General features: G+C 37.3%; 1 long non-coding RNA gene across 1 annotated transcript; it reads right to left on the reverse strand.

Moving 5' to 3' along the window:
• Window positions 1–7,470: 7,470 nt before the first annotated feature.
• LOC138356315 (uncharacterized) lies at window positions 7,471–14,972 on the reverse strand. Its single transcript, XR_011224348.1, has 2 exons — window positions 14,531–14,972; window positions 7,471–7,969 (listed from the first exon to the last, which is right to left on the reverse strand). It is a non-coding gene; the product is annotated as an uncharacterized lncRNA (long non-coding RNA).
• Between the last annotated feature and the right edge of the window lie 4,927 nt (window positions 14,973–19,899).

Raw genomic sequence — 19,899 nt, forward strand, 5'->3', positions numbered from 1 at the left:
CTCTCCCATCCCCTCGTCCTCCCCACCATCCCCCACTCCTGTCCCCTCGTCCTCCCTACCATTCCCCTATCCCCTCGTTTTGCCCATCATCTCCCCACTCCCCTGTCTCCCCCTTGTCCTCCCCACCATTCTCCATTCCCCTGTCCCCTCGTCACCACCATCCCCAACTCCTCCGTTCTCTCGTCCTCCTCACCATTAACTCCTTCCCTGTCCCCTCGTCCTCCCCACTATTTCCCACTTTCTCATTTAATGATCTGATGTTCCCATCAGAAAATTGGGAACATCAAATGATCTGATGTTCCCATCAATGAAATATTAGTAAAACGGTAAAAGAATCAAAATGAAACAAGTGAAAAAAGAAATACATAAACTATACTTACAAAATGGACGGTATGGTAAACAACACAGATCAATTCCAATGCAATGTCACGCAAAATAATTAAATCAATATGAAAATAAATTGAAATCTATGAAAATTCAATTTATCAATGAAATCGGAAACATTGAAATGAAATCTTAACAGATTTAGTAAAGGGACTATACATATTTAGTCCCCTCGCCCTCCTAAACATTCCCTACTCCACTATCCCCTCATCCTCCCCTCCATCTCCCAGTCCCTCATCCCCACGTCCTCCCTACCATTCCCTACCTCCCCCGTCCCCTCGTCCTCCCTACCATCCCCCACTCCCCTGTCCCCATGTCCTGCCCACCATTCTCCATTCCCCTGTCCCCTCGTCCCCACAATTTCCAACTCTCCCGCATCCTCCCATCCATTACTCTCCTTCCCTGTCCCCTTGTCCTTTCCGTCATCCCCCACTCCCATCTCTCGTCCTCCCCACTATTCCCCAATCCCTCGTCCGTTCATCAGATCGAACGAGGATGATGACGATCATCAATGATCTGATGTTCCCATCAGAAAATTGGGAACAACAATTAATCTGATGTTCCCATCACTAATATATAAGAAAAACAGTTAAAAAACGAAATGAACAACAATGAAAAAATATAAAAATAAACTATTCTCATGAAATGAACGGTATAGTACACAACACTGCTCAATTTCAATGCAATGTCACACAAAATAATTAAATCAAAAGGAAATTAAATTGAAATCTATGAAAATTCAATTTATTAATGCAAATTGGGAACATTGAAATGGAAACGTCATGTATTTAGTAGAGTGTGTATTGCTATTACAATACGTGCGACAGATGGCTCTGTTTTTCACAAAAGCATGTTTTTACCTGTCACAGGTGTGGCATCTATATAGTAAGTATATAAAAAAACGTGCGTATTCGAATGGAACGACGTGTCAAAATTTCAAAGGAATCGGTGAAGAACCTTCGGAGATTACAGCGTGTGTTGTTCTTATGTCCAACAGATGGCGCTGTTTAAAAAAAAAAATGTTTTTTCCTGTCACAAGTGAGGCATGTATTCAGTAGGTATATAAAAACATGTGTCTATTCGATTTGCAATGTTGCGTCAAAAGTTTAAAGCAATCGGTAAAGAGGTTTCGCAGATTTCCCTCACATGAAAAACACAAAAAATACAGTTTTTCAAAAAAGCAGGTTTTTCACGTCAAAGACGTGACATCCATATAGTATGTATATAAAAACCTGCACGGATGCGAATGAAACTTTGTGGGAAAATTTCAAAACAATCAGTGAATAACTTTCGGAGATTAGCGATTTTGAACAAACGAACATTTCCATTTTTATTTATATAGATAGCTGTACCCGGCTACACGTTGCTGTGGCTCAGTAATGCATGTGCGTTGATGAGCTACAGCAACCTTTCCCCCTTCTGCCAGGTCTCTCCACTATTCCCCCCCTCCTCAGTTCCGTCGACCTCCTAACCACTCCTCTCTCCCCCAAACCCTTGTCTTCCCAACCATTCCCCACTCCCCCATCCCCTCATCCTCCCCCCCCTCCCCTGTCTCTTTGCCCTCCCCACCATCCCCCACACCACCGTCCCTTCGTTCTCCTAACTATTCTCCCCTACACTGTCCCCTCGCCCTCCCAACCATCTGCCACACATCATCTTCTCGTCCTCTCGACCATTCCCCCTACTCCCCCGTCCCCTAGAGAACGAGATGGGGAAGTCCCCATCCCCCTTGTCCTCCCCACTATTCTCCGTTACCTTGTCCCCCCGTCCCCTCGTCTTGTGCACCATTACCCCCTCCCCCTGTCCCCTCGTCATCCCCACCATCCCCCACTCCTCTCCCTTCGTCCTCCACATAATTCCCCACTCTCTCGTCCAATGCATTCCCAAATTATCTGATGCTCCCATCAGAAAATTGGGAACATCAAATGATCTTATGTTCCTGTCAATGAAATATAAGAAAAACAGTTAAAAAAGCGAAATGAAAAACAATGAAAAATAATAAAATAAACTATACTTACAAAATGAACTGTATGGTAAACAACAAAACTCAATTTCAATGCAATGTCACACAAAATAAATAAATCAAAATGAAAATATATCAAAATTTATGAAAATTCAATTTATCAGTGCAATCAGAAACAGTGAAATGGAATCGTGACATATTTAGTATAGCGTGTGTTGCTATTACGTGCAACAGATGGCGCTGTTAAAAAAAACAAAAATATATTTTTTACTTGTCACAGGTGTAGCATCTATATAGTTGGTATATAAAAACACGCGCCAATTCGAATGCAACATGGTGTCAAAATTTCAAAGCAATCAGTAAAGTGGTTTCGAAGATTTCCCTCACATAAAAAAACACATGAAAAACACAGTTTTTCAAAAAAAGCCTTTTTCCCATCACAGACGTGACATTTATATAGTATATATGTAAAAACCTGCTCAAATGCGGTCATATTCATTGAATATGACCGCATATTCTGTATTTATTATTTTCTGGTTTAGGGCTTCTATCCCTCTAACTATTTTCTTAGCATCAGGGCTTAATTGAAATAGGAGTTCTCCAAAACTCATTTTCGTACTTTTAAGGTGAAGAAAAGAAGTGATTTACTATAGAGTGTATTACACTTATTTGTATAATTTGCACGACGTTTCGAACCTCCATGGTTCATTCTCAAGTGAACAGATCTTACAATACTAGTTGATTTTATACCCGCATTAGGTCAGGTGATAATACAATGAAGGTGAAAACATGGGGGGATACATAAGGGATAAACATAGGGGCTGCAGAAGGCTTATTGGCCCATACGAGGCATCTCCTATCTAAACACAAAGATTAATCCAGTGTAATTGGCCTGTTATGTTGGACATTGTCTTCTGTGTTGGCATCGATATGTTCTTGTCTTGTCCTTACTCTCATGGTGGGTAGAGTAAATAGTTCCGTGATTTGGGTGTTCATGGTAGGTCGCTCTATTCTTATGTGAATTGCCTCAAGAATTTGTAATCTTCTTGAATCTTGGGTTTTGTCTATTTTGCAAGTATTCTTGTTCAACATTTCTCTTGTTAGAGTAATGTCATGGGCTTGTCTCATGTGATTCGTAGGGGCACCAGATTGCCCCTAGGAATCAGCAGATTTCCTAGAATTGATCAAATCTACTCAGCCCGATGGAATCATCGCTTCCCTGGACGTTGAATCCTTTTTTACCAACGTCCCAGTCGACACAACCATAGGAATGATACTGGACAGAGTATATAGAGACGAGAGCACCCCCAAATTAGACATACCTGAGCCACACTTGAAAAGTCTTCTCGAAGCATGTACAAAGGAAGCCCCTTTCATCAGTCCACAAGGAGACATGTATTTACAAATAGACGGAGTAGCAATGGGCTCCCCCTTAGGAGTTTTATTTGCTAATTTTTATATGGGAACCATCGAAGATAGGGTCTTCAGTAGCAGACAAAAACCAACTGTATACTGCCGTTATGTAGATGACATATTCGTAATAGTAAAAGACTCAGATGAACTAATTGACCTAAAAAGACACCTAGAGAGAGAGTCAGTACTCCGATTTACACATGAAAATAGTGAAAATAACAGTCTGCCATTCTTGGATGTACTAATAACAAAAACAGGAACCTCTTTAAGCACCAACGTATATACCAAGCCCACCAACATAGGATTATGCCTGAACGGTAGAAGTGAGTGCCCCCAAAGATACAAAGCCAGTGTTCTCAATGCTTATATTCGTCGAGCGCTTACCCACTGCTCTGAATGGAGCAACGTGAGTAGAGAGTTTGAAAGAGTAACTCAGGTATTGGTGAACAACGGATATAGCAACGCGGAAATAAACGCTGCTATAAGAAGACACTTGGACCGTTGGTATAATTCAGAACCTAGAACAGAAACCACAACACCCCCAATAAAATTATATTACAAATCAACCATGCACAGTGAACATATAAAAGAGGAAAGAATAATGAAAGAAATAATCCGTAAAGGAGTAAAAAGCACTACTCCTAACCAAAACATAAACCTGATAATATTCTACAAAACCAAGAAGACTTCCGAACTCCTTATCAAAAACAGCCCGAAGCCGACGGAGAACCCTCTACAGCAGTCAAGCGTTGTATACATGTACACTTGCCCCCACGAAGGATGTAACCTTCAAATAAGTACATAGGTATGACGTCGACCAAGCTGACGAGGCGTTTGACATGCCATCTTCAATCTGGTGCCCCTAGGAATCACATGAGACAAGCCCATGACATTACTCTAACAAGAGAAATGTTGAACAAGAATACTTGCATAATAGACAAAACCCAAGATTCAAGAAGATTACAAATTCTTGAGGCAATTCACATAAGAATAGAGCGACCTACCATGAACACCCAAATCACGGAACTATTTACTCTACCCACCATGAGAGTAAGGACAAGACAAGAACATATCGATGCCAACACAGAAGACAATGTCCAACATAACAGGCCAATTACACTGGATTAATCTTTGTGTTTAGATAGGAGATGCCTCGTATGGGCCAATAAGCCTTCTGCAGCCCCTATGTTTATCCCTTATGTATCCCCCCATGTTTTCACCTTCATTGTATTATCAGCTGACCTAATGTGGGTATAAAATCAACTAGTATTGTAAGATCTGTTCACTTGAGAATGAACCATGGAGGTTCGAAAAGTCGTGCAAATTATACAAATAAGTGTAATACACTCTATAGTAAATCACTTCTTTTCTTCACCTTAAAAGTACGAAAATGAGTTTTGGAGAACTCCTATTTCAATTAAGCCCTGATGCTAAGAAAATAGTTAGAGGGATAGAAGCCCTAAACCAGAAAATAATAAATACAGAATATGCGGTTATATTCAATGAAATATATATATATATATATATATATATATATATATATATATATATATATATATATATATATATATATATATATATATATATATATATATATATAAATATATATATATATAAATATATAACTGAAAAGCATAATATATATATAAATATATATCTTCTGGGGTGTGAGTTTTCAGTTGTATATAGTCCTGGGGACCATTCAGGCTTGTTTGCATATATATAAATATATATATAAATATATATATGTCGTACCTAGTAGCCAGAACGCACTTCTCAGCCTACTAAGCAAGGCCCGATTTGCCTAATAAGCCAAGTTTTCCTGAATTAATATATTTTCTCAAATTTTTTTCTTATGAAATGATAAAGCTACCCATTTCATTATGTATGAGGTAAAAAATTTCTATTCGAGTTAAAATTAACGCAGATATATGATCGAACCTAACCAACCCTACCTAACCTATCTTTATAGGTTAGGTTAGGTAGCCGAAAATGTTAGGATAGGTTAGGTTAGGTAGGTTAGGTTGTCGAAAAACAATTAATTCATGAAAACTTGGCTTATTAGGCAAATCGGGCCTTGCATGGTAGGCTGAGAAGTGCGTTCTGGCTACTAGGTACGAAATATATAAATATATATAAATATATATATATATATATATATATATATATATATATATATATATATATATATATATATATATATATATATATATATATATATATATATAAATATATATATAGATAGATAGATAGGAGCATGAAATAAACTCCTGTGAATGTGTCCAACAAGGTGACCCCTTAGCCCCCCTCCTTTTCTGCCTAGCTATCAAAGAGGTCAATGATGGTCTGACAAGCGAGCTAAACATCTGGTACCTGGATGATGGCACTCTCGCTGGAACCCCGGAAACCATTTTGGAGGATATAAGGAAAATCCAGGAGCAGGAAGCAGCCTTAGGCCTCATTCTCAATGCGTCCAAATGTGAAATAATCTCCAGCAACCCAGACATCACTGGGCAAATACAAAATGTTCTTCCAGAAATTCTCGTTGTCGAGCCACCGGACTGCACTCTCTTGGGTGCCTCCATTGGCCCACGAGCAATCGAGGAGGTCCTGGATGCAAAAATCACTGATCAAAAGAGAATGCTGGACAGGATTGACAAGATTGATGCCCATGATGCTTTCTTTCTCCTCACAAGATGCCTGTCTCTCCCTAAGTTGACCTACTTTCTGAGATGATCTCCATCCTACAGCAGCCCTAAGTTAAATGTATATGACACCCTTCTGAGGTCCATGCTGGTGAAAGTCCTTAACCTGCCATTGGACGACTCTCAGTGGGAGCAAGCAACCCTTCCTGTAAGACTCAGCGGCCTTAGTGTCCGCACAGCCTCCCAAATTGCTCTACCAGCCTTCCTTTCCTCCTCCCACGCATCGCACGACCTCGTCGTCATCGTCATCGCACGACCTCGTCATTTTGGGTGAGGTGATATGCGGGTATAAAATGAAAGCTGTTTAAATCATAGCATAAGTAAGAACTCTGTTTAGTGTTTGCAGGTTATAGTTGTGTGTGTGTAAACTAAAATTCTTTGAAAATGAAATAAGTTATTACAAAACGCGTTCAAGTATCGCGTCAGACTAGAAATAAAAATGAATTTTGGAGAATTGATTTTTCAGTTACCATCAACAGTGAAAAGAAACATAAGAAATATTGAGAAAATTCGTGTTAGAATTATTAATCTTACTTTTCCGGTCATATTTAATAATATGTCTAAAGGAAAGACTGCTACCAAAGTATACTAATATATATATATATATATATATATATATATATATATATATATATATATATATATATATATATATATATATATATATATATATATATATATATATATATATATATATATATATATATATATATATATATATATAACTGTGCTTGGGGACCCACCACCCTTAATTACCCCTACTCCAAATTAATCAACAAAAATCTGAAATTACAACCATAACACAGAAATAACCTGCACACGTAAATAACATCACATGAAACAAGAAGGTATGACAGGATGTGCAGAATACCCCCGTTGAAAAGCAGAGGTGCAACAGGAACTTCTGAGAGAAGCACACATGTGCAGTATGTGCAGTACCACAGCCAGGCTGTGGTACTGCACATACTGCACAAGGATGGATTGATAAATTAATATATGGACTACTGACTTTAAACACAAGTTTATTGATTTTATTAAAAAAATATATCATATATGTTACAAAAATACTTAGGAATTTTTTCTTAGAAATTATATTGTTCTGTAAAGGAAGTAAGATTGATGGGAGTCACCTCTGACTTAATTACATAAAGTTTATTGATTTTATTACAAAAATAAATCATATTTTACATAAATAATATTTTGTTTATATTTATTTTTCTGTAAAGGAAGTAAGATTGATGGGAGTCACCTCTGACTCAATTACATTATCAAAAAATAGTTTATTATCTGCTATCAGACAAATAGTGCGTTATTTTCTTCTGAACCATCATGACTTGCCCTTTTCCAACAGATTCATCTTCCTTCTTGACTATCTTCAAATTATTTCTTTCTTCTTTTCTATTTGATGGCTTCAAAATAATGGACGTCTTCGACCCTTCTAAGATATGATCTTTGGGAACCCTGATGAAGGTACTTGCTTCAGCAGTAAGTAGACACTGATGTGCTGAAAATGTGGAAAACATAACATATATAATAAATATATATTTCTTGCAAAAAACAAAACACCAAAATCACAGAAATTTGGAACCATAGTAGCCTGTAGACAGAGGCCACCAGGCATTACAACAATCGGTAGACAGAGACCAAGAAGGGCAATTGTGGTGCCACAATGTTTTCCAAGAATCCTAGCATAGATTATTTGAGTTAAAATTGGTTTACTTTTACCAAGGGGCCATTTGGAGGTAGGCCCACCCCAGTACCCACTGTGTGTGTGTATTCTTCCAAATAGTGTAGAGGTGCCATAGGCACAATCAGAGCACTGTATAAACATCAGAGGTCCGCGGTTGTTCAACGTCCTCCCAGCGACTATAAGAAATATTGACGGAACAACCGTGGACATCTTCAAGAGAAAACTGGACTGTTTTCTAGGAGAAGTTCCAGATCAGCCGAGCTGTGGTGGGTATGTGGCCCTGCGGGCCGCTCTAAGCAACAGCCTGGTGGACAAAACACTAACAATTTGAGCCTTGCCTTGGGCCGGGCTTGGGAAGTAGAAGAACTCCCAGAACCCCATCAAGCAGGTGTAATGTACTCAGGTAACTAGTGCCCAGACACAGAAACTAGACACCAAACTAGACACAGACACTAGACAGAGTTCCACATAAGAGGTTGTTTTGGAAACTGGAAAATATTGGAGTGACAGGTATAGTGACAGGTACGCTTCTAACATGGATGAAAAATTTTCTGACTGATAGAAAAATGAGGGCTGTGATCAGAGGCAATGTATCGGACTGGAGAAATGTCACAAGTTGAGTACCACAGAGTTCAGTTCTTGCACCAGTGATGTTTATTGTCTACATAAATGATCTACCAGTTGGTATACAGAATTATATGAACATGTTTGCTGATAATGCTAAGATAATAGGAAGGATAAGAAACTTAGATGATTGTCATGCCCTTCAAGAAGACCTGGACAAAATAAGTACATGGAGCGCCACTTGGCAAATGGAATTTAATGTTAATAAATGCCATGTTATGGAATGTGGAATAGGAGAACATAGACCCCACACAACCTATATATTATGTGAGAAATCTTTAAAGAATTCTGATAAAGAAAGAGATCTAGGGGTGGTTCTAGATAGAAAACTATCACCTGAGGACCACATAAAGAATATTGTGCGAGGAGCCTATGCCACGCTTTCTAACATCAGAATTGCTTTTAAATACATGGATGGCGATATACTAAAGAAATTGTTCACGACCTTTGTTAGGCCAAAGCTAGAATATGCAGCAGTTGTGTGGTGCCCATATCTTAAGAAGCACATCAACAAACTGGAAAAGGTGCAAAGACATGCTACTAAGTGGCTCCCAGAACTGAAGGGCAAGAGCTACGAGGAGAGGTTAGAGGCATTAAATATGCCAAAACTAGAAGACAGAAGAAAAAGAGGTGATATGATCACTACATACAAAATAGTAACAGGAATTGATAAAATGGATAGGGAAGATTTCTTGAGACCTGGAACGTTAAGAACAAGAGGTCATAGATATAAACTAGCTAAACACAGATGCCGAAGAAATATAAGAAAAATTCACTTTCGCAAACAGAGTGGTAGACGGTTGGAATAAGTTAGGTGGTGGAGGCCAAGACCGTCAGTAGTTTCAAAGCGTTATATGACAAAGAGTGCTGGGAAGACGGGACACCACGAGCGTAGCTCTCATCCTGTAACTACACTTAGGTAATTACACTTAGGTAATTACCTCTACTGTAAGATAACTAGTGGGAAAATGCAAGTAATGCAATCTAACGAGTGAACAAAACAAATTAAGAGTGCGACACGTGGTAGCAACACTGCCACTATGAAATCACCCACTACTCCATCGACCGGGATAATTTTTTAGCAAGAGGAGGAGGAGAAGAATGGCTAAAAATGACCAGACTCTACCACCAACTCGGTCAAATGCTAGAGAGGACGCAAACACAGTGGCCTCCTTACCAGAGCCTCAGATATTATCACGAAGTAAGGCATCCAGCACTTTCACTAACACGATAACATCATTTATATTTGCCAACATCCAGGGTATAAAAACACGCAAATCCAACAAAGTTCACTTTATAGATGGTCTCCTTCATGAGGCAAATGCAGTGTTTGCAGCCCTAACAGAAACCCACACAAAGGACTACCATGATGGTGAAATATGGATCTCAGAGTACAATCTTTTCATATGTGATAGGAAACACCGGCTTCAGGGTGGGGTCAGCCTCTACATCAAAGACACACTCATCTGTACTGAGCTGCTAAACACCTCAAATGATATGGTGGAAGTGCTGATAATCAAAATAGAGATCCTAAATGTACTTATTGTCCTTGTATATATGTCACCGGAGGCAAACCCTCAGCAGTTTAAACACCAACTAATGAAAATAGAACACTGCTTGGAATACCTCACAAATCCAGCTCCGAATATCATCCTGCTTGGGGACTTCAACCTACGGCACCTGAAATGGAAGCATCTGGCTAATACAGTAATATCAGAAAGAATACCAGGAAGTAGCCTAAATGAACAGGTACATGCAAATGACCTGCTACGGATGTGCGACAGGTTTGCCTTAAACAAGCAAATAGTAGAACCAATTAGGAAGGAGAACACGCTGGATCTCATTTTCACTAATAATGATGAATTGATCAGAAACATAATGATTACAAATACCTGTTACTCAGATCACAACTTAATTGAAGTTATGACAACCATGGGGAGTAGACCTTCAAAACCAGTCCAGATTCCCGGTGGAGGAGATTTCAGCAAATTCAACTTCAATAATAAACAGATAAACTGGGAGCAAATAAACAAGGACTGCACAGAAATAAACTAGGAAGAACAGCTAGAAAAGGCATATCTGAACTAGTGCCTGGAAAAAATAAGCTCAGTAGTACTAAAAATATGCTTAAACCGCATACCCCTAAGAAAAAAGAGGAAGAGATGCAGATTGGAACGAGAACGTCGTTCCCTATATAGGCAAAGAAAGCGAATCGCGGAACAACTTGAGAGTCGCACCCTATCTCAAGAACGGCGAAGAAGGTTATGTAGAGAAATAGAAACAATTGAACTCAAGCTACAAGAATCATACAAAACCCAGGAGAGGCAAAGAGAGCAAAAGGCCATCAGTGAAATAGAGAGAAATCCGAAATATTTTTTCTCCTAAGCAAAATCAAGATCAAAAACCACATCTAGTATCGGGCCCCTGCGAAAGGGAGATGGAACTTTCACCGATGACAACAAAGAAATGAGCGAGCTACTGAGGAAGCAATACGACTGTTTTCTGCGAGCCATTAAACGCACTAAAGATTTCTAACCAAAATGAGTTTTTCATGGATATGATACCAACATCAAATCATATATCAGACGTCACCCTATCCCCACTGGATTTTGAAGAAGCCATAAACAGTATGCCTATGCACTCTGCACCAGGCCCGGATTCTTGGAACTCCATATTCATCAAGAACTGTAAAAAACCACTATCACAGGCCCTCCACATTATGTGGAGACAAAGCCTAGATACTGGCGTTATCCCTGATATACTAAAAACAGCAGAGATAGCACCAATTCATAAAGGAGGAAATAAGGCAGAGGCAAAAAATTAGACCGATAGCACTAACATCGCACATCATAAAAATTTTTGAGAGAGTGCTAAGAAGTAAGATCACAAAATACATGGAATCACAGCATCTGCATAACCCCGGACAACATGGTTTCAGAACAGGGCGCTCTTGCCTGTCGCAGTTGCTGGACCACTATGATATGGCATTAGATGCTATGGAAGACAAACAAAATGCTGATGTAATTTACAAAGATTTCTCAAAAGCTTTTGATAAATGACCATGGTGTTATTGCACATAAAATGCGTTCAAAAGGAATTACCGGAAAAATAGGTAGATGGATCTACAATTTCCTGACTAACAGAACACAATGTGTAATAGTCAACAAAATAAAATCCAGCCCGTCAACCGTGAAGAGCTCAGTCCCCCAGGGTACTGTGTTTGCTCCAGTACTTTTTCTCATCCTCATATCGGACATAGACAAGAACACAACCAATAGCACTGTATCATCCTTTGCAGATGACACTAGGATCTTCATGAGAGTAGGCAACATAGAGGACACAGCAAACCTCCAATCAGATGTAGATCAGGTCTTTCTATGGGCTACAGAAAATAATATAGTGTTTAACGAAGATTAGTTCCAGCTCATGCGCTCTGGACAAAATGAAAATATAAAAACGGCAACCACGTAAAAAACTCGGGCAAATCATAACATAGAACGAAAAGGCAATGTCAAGGATCTGGGTGTACTCATGTCTGAAGAATTTACCTTTAAAGAACATAATAAAGTAGCCATCACAACTGCAAGAAAAATGACAGGTTGGATAACAAGAACTTTTCACACTAGAGATCCTATACCGATGATGATACTTTTCAAAATGCTTGTGCTCTCTAGAGTGGAGTACTGCTGCACAATGACAGCCCCTTTTAAAGCTGGAGAAATTGCTGACCTGAAGAGCGTGCAGAGAATCTTTACTGCTAGAATCCACTCAGTAAACCATCAGTAAAAATTATTACTCAGTAAAAAAAGTAACACATCTAAACTATTGGGATCGACTAAAGAGCCTAAATCTGTACTCCCTTGAGCGCAGGCGGGAGAGATACATAATAATTTACACGTGGAAAATATTAGAGGAGCTGGTCCCAAACCTGCACACAGAAATAACATCACATGAGACCAGAAGACATGGCAGGATGTGCAGAATACCCCCATTGAAAAGCAGAAGTGCAACAGGTACTCTGAGAGAGAACTCTATCAACATCAGAGGCCTGAGACTGTTCAACACGCTTCCGCTACACATAAGGGGCATTCCTGGCAAACCCCTCAGAGTGTTCAAGAGAACTGGATAAGCACCTCCAAAGGATACCTGATCAACCAGGCTGTGACTCATACATCAGGCTGCGAGCAGCCGCATCCAACAGCCTGGTTGATCAGTCCAGCAACCAGGAGGCCTGGTCGACGACCGAGCCGCGGGGACGCTAAGCCCCGGAAGCACCTCAACGGAATTGGCCCTACCATCTACATGATTTGATGCTCTGCAAATACAGCACACATCAATTCATTGCACACTTATATAATAATTATTTGAGAATATATAACAAGTACTTTATATTTAATTTTTTTTTTTATATTTGTAACTATACAATATTTGTATCCCTGGTTTCCATACAGTATATTCTAAACAAAATATATATTAACAAAACACATCACAACAAATAGTTGACAGCTGGTAGACTGCCAAATAACAAAAAGAGCTTTGAATATATGATCAGATATTCTTGAGATGGGACAGGAACCAAAGACTCGCCAGGTCCAAAAAGCACACTTGAAGCCTCCCCAAAACCTCCATTCATTCATTCACAAACTTCTCCCAAGACCATCATGAATTAATGAATGAATGCATGATGGTCTTTCCCCCAAGATCAAATGATTCAAGGTATGATCCAAATATGGAAATATATTCCCCAAAGATCAAAATATCCAAGATATGATCAAAATATTCAATCAAAACTAGTGACATCAAATCAGCTTATAGAGTGGATATCAAATCAACAGGAGGGTATAAATAACAGGAGAATTTGAGTTAAACTAGATAGCTGCTTCCGCAAGTCAGACCTTTTCAAATCTGTACTCTCTAGTAAATCAAATGTTTATGTGAATAAATGTCTGACCAGGTTCAGACAAAATCTCTTATTTAAACTGCGGGGTTTCTGGAAAAATTCCCCTGTAATTAAACATTGTTTTGTGGGAGACAATACAATTATAGCTAGGGGGACTGACACTGGAATAACCTATTTTATAACAACTGAAGCTCACCTCAATTCTCCTGAATGACTGTGGGATAGCTGCTGAATAACCAAAGTTCAAATTATAACCTCATTTAACTACCAATGTGTACTTTAGCTGTGCCTTTCCTTCCAAAAGGTTTTAACTTAAAAAAAAAAATGGGTCTTCTTTATTATTGTCTCTTTTTTCTCTTTATTTACTTCCTTGTTCCATATTACACTGGCTTTGCCTGTGTCCTCTAGTATAAACTTTATCATCCAGTGTACCTGAGTGTATCTCAATTTAATCTACCACATTTTGTTTTAGTGTTTTAGTGTAATTTTAATATTAAACTATAGTGTACTTATTATATTATAGTAAGTAAGCTATTCATTTTATAGATTTCATAATTGCTTTTTGACTTTTATTGGTCATCCATTGTTATTAATTATTCTAGTTCATTTTTACTTTAAGTTTCAATAAGTTTTCATTACTTAAATTACCATTAAGTTTATATTACTTTACAATTTTTAAGTCTTTAATATTTATAACTAAAACTGGACAAACTGCAGGAATGGCCCAAGAATATATACACCAGTTCATTGACAGTTGAAACACGGGACCATAGAGCCAATCCTCAACCCCTGCAAACACAACTAGGTGAGTACAAGTTTTGCTTAGAAATCGAAGAATGAGTTTTGATTACCTGTTACAGTTGTATCTTGAGAAAGTCGATGTTTCTTCATTTTTTTCAAGGACTTATCCTCTTGCTCTACATTCTTGTCTTTCGCTTCCCTGATCTTCCTATTTTGATTTTCCTGAATGTGAACTGAAAATAAGGAAAACCTGAATAAAATATATATCCTCATTAAACAAAAATTGTGTTTCTCTACAGCTGCAGCTACAGATAACACACAGCCACTCTACTTGAATTAATGCACATGCTACACACACAAACACAATACTTCAAATCTACAAAAGTGACAGCAGAGAAGACCCACTCAATTATAGACCTGTATCATTGACAAGTGTAATAGTCAAAATATTGGAAAAAATAACAAAAACTAAATGGGTAGAACACTGGGGGAGAAATGATATAATATCAGACAGACAGTATGGTTTTTGATCTAGAAGATCCGGTGTATCGAATTTACTCAGTTTCTATGATCGAGCAACAGAGATTTTACAGGAAAGAGATGGTTGGGTTGACTGCATCTATCTGAACCTAAAAAACGCTTTTGATAGAGTTCCACATAAAGAGGTTGTTCCGGAAACTGGAAAATATTGGAGGGGTGACAGGTAAGCTTCTAACATGGATGAAAACTTTTCTGACTTATAGGAAAATGAGGGCAGTAATCAGAGGCAATGTATTAGACTGGAGAAATGTTACAAGTGGAGTACCACAGGGCTCAGATCTTGCACCGAAGATGTTCATTGTCTACATAAACAATCTACCAGATGAAATACAGAATTATATGAACATGTTTGCTGATGATGCTAAGATAATAGGAAGAACAAGAAACTTAGATGATTGGCATGCCCTTCAAGATGACCTGGACAAAATAAGTGTATGGAGCTCCACTTGGCAAATGGAATTTAATGTGAATAAATGTCATGTTATGGAATGTGGAATAGGAGAACATAGACCCCACACAACCTATAAATTATGTGAGAAATCCTTAAAAAATTCTGATAAAAAAAAGAGATCTAGGGATGGTTCTACATAGAAAAGTATCACCTGAGGACCACATAAAGAATGTTGTGCGAGGAGCCTATGCTACACTTTCTAACTTCATAATTGCTTTTAAATACATGGATGGTAAAATACTAAAGAAATTGTTCTATATAAATGTACAAAAAAATATTTCTTAATGTTAATCCGGATCTGAAATTCTTCCTGGCCATGTAATAGAACCCCAATAAATCAATATATGAAAATATATTTAAAAATTCTTTGATAAACGGATGAGACTTTGTTGGGTAAAGAAGGCATGAACTTCAGGTTGGATTTTTTTATATATATTTTCTTTTATTTATATATATATATATATATATATATATATATATATATATATATATATATATATATATATATATATATATATATATATATATATATATATATATATATATATATATATATATATATATATATATATATGGATTTTCCGCATAAAATGATCAGTGTTTTGTGATCGTCAATTGCATATATATATATGTCATACCTAATAGCCAGAACGCACTTCTCAGCCTACTATTCAAGGCCCGATTTGCCTAATAAGCCAAGTTTTCATGAATTAATGTTTTTTCGTCTACCTAACCTACCTAACCTAACCTAACCTAGCTTTTTTTGGCTACCTAACCTAACCTTACCTATAAATATAGGTTAGGTTAGGTTAGGTAGGGTTGGTTAGGTTCGGGCACATATCTACGTTAATTTTAACTCCAATAAAAAAAAATTGACCTCATACATAGAGAAAATGGTTGCTTTATCATTTCATAAGAAAAAAATTATAGTAAATATATTAATTCAGGAAAACTTGGCTTATTAGGCAAATCGGGCCTTGAATAGTAGGCTGAGAAGTGAGTTCTGGCTACTAGGTACGACATATATATATATATATATATATATATATATATATATGCGAACAAGCCTGAATGGTCCCCAGGACAATATGCAACTGAAAACTCACACCCCAGAAGTGACTCGAACCCATACTCCCAGAAGCAACGCAACTGGTATGTACAAGACGCCTTAATCCACTTGACCATCACGACCAGTCGTGATGGTCAAGTGGATTAAGGCGTCTTGTACATACCAGTTGCGTTGCTTCTGGGAGTATGGGTTCGAGTCACTTCTGGGGTGTGAGTTTTCAGTTATATATATATATATATATATATATATATATATATATATATATATATATATATATATATATATATATATATATATATATATATATATATATATATATATATATATATATATGTCGTACCTAGTAGCCAGAATGCACTTCTCAGCCTACTATGCAAGGCCCAATTTGCCTAATAAGCCAAGTTTTCATGAATTAATTGTTTTTCGACTACCTAACCTAACCTAACCTAACGTTTTCGGCTACCTAACCTAACCTAACCTAGAAAGATAGGTTAGGTTAGGTAGGGTTGGTTAGGTTCGGTCATATATCTACGTTAATTTTAACTCCAATAAAAAAAAATTGACCTCGTACATAATGAAATGGGTAGCTTTATTATTTCATAAGAAAAAAATTAGAGAAAATATATTAATTCAGGAAAACTTGGCTTATTAGGCAAATCGGGCCTTGCATAGTAGGCTGAGAAGTGCGTTCTGGCTACTAGGTACGACATATATATATATATATATATATATATATATATATATATATATATATATATATATATATATATATATATATATATATATATATATATATATATATATATATATATATATATATATATATATATATATATATATATATATGCAATTGACGATCACAAAACACTGATCATTTTATGCGGAAAATCCACAGAGAAATATGAAATGAGGTGAACGTTTCGGCTTGTTAAAGCCTTTGTCAACACCAGACTGACTAAGGAGAAGGGAGAAGGGAGAGGATATATAGGCCGACACCTGACCAACCCATCCCTAGGGTTGGTCAGGTGAAAATAACCAAAAACAGGTATAGCTTAGCTTAGAATGGTCAAAGAGGATAAAGCGGTCAGAGAATAAGGATGAAAGATTAAAGAAAAGCCTCATGAACACACAATATATGAATATACAATTATAATGAGACATTGTAAGCCTCTCTATCAGAGTTGTTTCTTAAACTGTTGTGCGATATTATAACTTAAAAATAGATCAAATTTGTACATTCCAGTACTAACATTAAGAAGATTTGGACACTGACTGATTAGAGCAGACTCAATCAAATTCCGTTCCACGAAATCCCCACAATTGGTAATGCTTTTTGTCCCATTCCAGTTAATATTGTGATCGCATAAACTCGTATGTAGATACAATGCATTAGACGTTTGGGCAGTTCTAATACTATAAGCATATTGTGACAACCGCAATTGTAAGGACTTTCCTGTTTGTCCAAGGTACACAGAATCACAATCATTGCAGGGAATCGAATACACACAACCTGCTGTATCAGGGGAGTTTTTTATTAAATTGGATTTGATCGTACTATTAGTGAACACCAAATTTATATTAAGTTTCTTAAAAATCAGAGACAATTTTTCAAGTCAACTCGCATAAGGTACCACCAATGAGTTAATAATTTTTGGTTTCGCCTTAGGGACGTGATTATAAAACGTACGCTTGGCTTGTACAAACGAGAAATCCAAAAACCTCTTAGGATATTGTAAACTCTTCCCAATTTCATATATTTTAGCAATCTCTTCATCAAAAAACTCAGGGCTGCAAACCCTCAAAGCTCGTAGAAACATTCCTGAAAATACTGCCTGTTTAACTTTACTATGATGATTCGAATATAAATGAACATACGACTCCACGTTGGTAGGTTTCCAATACACATTAAATTTGAACTTTCTAGTGACTCTATGAATCATAATGTCCAAAAACGGAGGAGTACCATTCTCCTCAGTCTCACAAGTGAATTTTAATATTCTCTCTCATCCTCTTTGACCATTCTAAGCTAAGCTATACCTGTTTTTGGTTATTTTCACCTGACCAACCCTAGGGATGGGTTGGTCAGGTGTCGGCCTATATATCCTCCCCCTTCTCCCTTCTCCTTAGTCAGTCTGGTGTTGACAAAGGCTTTAACAAGCCGAAATGTTCACCTCATTTCATATTTCTCTGTGGATTTTCCGCATATATATATATATATATATATATATATATATATATATATATATATATATATATATATATATATATATATATATATATATATATATTATTAAATATGACCGAAAAAGTAAGATTAATAATTCTAACACGAATTTTCTCAATCTTTCGTACATTTCTTTTCACTGTTGGAGGTAAATCAAAAATCAATTCTCCAAAATTCATTTTTATTTCTAGTCTGACGCGACACGAGCGCGTTTCGTAAAACTTATTACATTTTCAAAGACTTTAGTTTATAAATACACAACTGAATAGAACTTACACATCTCCGATTTTATATCTACATTTTAGTGAGGTGGATGGGGTGAGGTGGCATTAATAGGGTATTAATTTCATCAACACAAGACAGAACAAGAGGTGGCATTAATAGGGTATTAATTTCATCAACACAAGACAGAACACAAAACAATGGGTATTGAATAGAAGTGTATGTAGAAAGCCTATTGGTCCATATTTCTTGATGCTTCTATATTGGAGCGGAGTCTTGAGGTGGGTAGAATATAGTTGTGCATTAATTTTCTGTTGATTGCTGGTGTTGACTTCTTGATGTGTAGTGCCTCGCAAACGTCAAGCCGCCTGCTATCGCTGTATCTATCGATGATTTCTGTGTTGTTTACTAGGATTTCTCTGGCGATGGTTTGGTTGTGGGAAGAGATTATATGTTCCTTAATGGAGCCCTGTTGCTTATGCATCGTTAAACGCCTAGAAAGAGATGTTGTTGTCTCGCCTATATACTGTTTATTTTGGAGCTTACAGTCCCCAAGAAGGCATTTGAAGGCATAGACGACGTTAGTCTCTTTTAAAGCGTTCTGTTTTGTGTCTGGAGAGTTTCTCATGAGTAGGCTGGAAGTTTTTCTGGTTTTATAGTAAATCGTCAGTTGTATCCTCTGATGCATAAGCCTCTGATGCATAACGATGCATAAGCAACAGGGCTCCATTAAGGAACATATAATCTCTTCCCACAACCAAACCATGGCCAGAGAAATCCTAGTAAACAACACAGAAATCATCGATAGATACAGCGATATCAGGCGGCTTGACGTTTGCGAGGCACTACACATCAAGAAGTCAACACCAGCAATCAACAGCCAATTAATGCATAACTATATTCTACCCACCTCAAAACTCCGCTCCAATATAGAAGCATCAAGAAATATGGACCAATAGGCTTTCTACATACA

Source organism: Procambarus clarkii, chromosome 71 (genome assembly GCF_040958095.1).
Source record: "Procambarus clarkii isolate CNS0578487 chromosome 71, FALCON_Pclarkii_2.0, whole genome shotgun sequence".
NCBI lineage: Eukaryota > Metazoa > Arthropoda > Malacostraca > Decapoda > Cambaridae > Procambarus > Procambarus clarkii.